The sequence below is a fragment of the Crocuta crocuta genome, unplaced genomic scaffold, assembly GCF_008692635.1.
Source record: "Crocuta crocuta isolate KB4526 unplaced genomic scaffold, BGI_CrCroc_1.0 scaffold482, whole genome shotgun sequence".
Taxonomy (NCBI): Eukaryota; Metazoa; Chordata; class Mammalia; order Carnivora; family Hyaenidae; genus Crocuta; species Crocuta crocuta.
Window position 1 is genome coordinate 1,275,192 of NW_027527459.1, and position 729 is coordinate 1,275,920.

Genomic DNA, 729 nt, shown 5'->3' on the forward strand with positions numbered 1-729 from the left:
ATGTGGATTTTATTTCTTCTTTAATATTTTAAATGACTATTTCATATATACATGTGATATATTTAAAAATAATGTCTTATATTATGGTGCTATAGTTTATTTAGTCGTTCTGTAATTTAAAAAGTTATCTCTCTCTCTGTAGTTCCCATTTTGGTTTTATTTTATCAAAGGAATAAATTGTCTCANAATGAACATTTTCCTTATTTTTGTGTTTATTATGGTTTGCCATATATTAAGATTGTACCTCTATGCTAGTTTTGTTTCTAAAAGTGTTTTCACCCTTAAAAGGAATGTCCACAGTATCTCTCCATTGATTTCCCTGAATTGTCTTCTATCTCTAGTTTGTTTTGTGTACTCTTGTGTTATCTTGGTAATACAAAATTTGATCAAGGAAGTGTCCTGTTTACAAGCTTCCAGTAGTTCTTCCTTATCTAAAAGTTCCAGCCCAGATTTTTTTTTTTATGGTGTGCTTGCTCTTCCCCAGCCGTAGTGTGTACTCTGCCTCCACCCTACCCAATGCTCCCATACCTTTCTTTTTGTTTTTTCCCTTTGCCTGGAATAGCCTTCTTTCCTTCTTTCCATATCACATAAGATTGACTTAAATCACATGTTACTCTTTCGAAAAGCATTCTTGGGCTCTGTCTCTTTCTTTCCTTGAATATATTTCTTACTTCTCTTTCCATTATATCACTTAGTATATTGTATTATATGTATGCATATGTCTGAAAC

At 31.9% G+C, this 729-nt stretch overlaps 1 protein-coding gene across 1 annotated transcript in view; it reads left to right on the top strand.

Moving 5' to 3' along the window:
* STAG2 (STAG2 cohesin complex component) overlaps positions 1-729 on the top strand; it is a 123,926-nt gene that overhangs the window by 55,693 nt on the left and 67,504 nt on the right. The gene's annotated exons all lie outside the window — the stretch shown is intronic.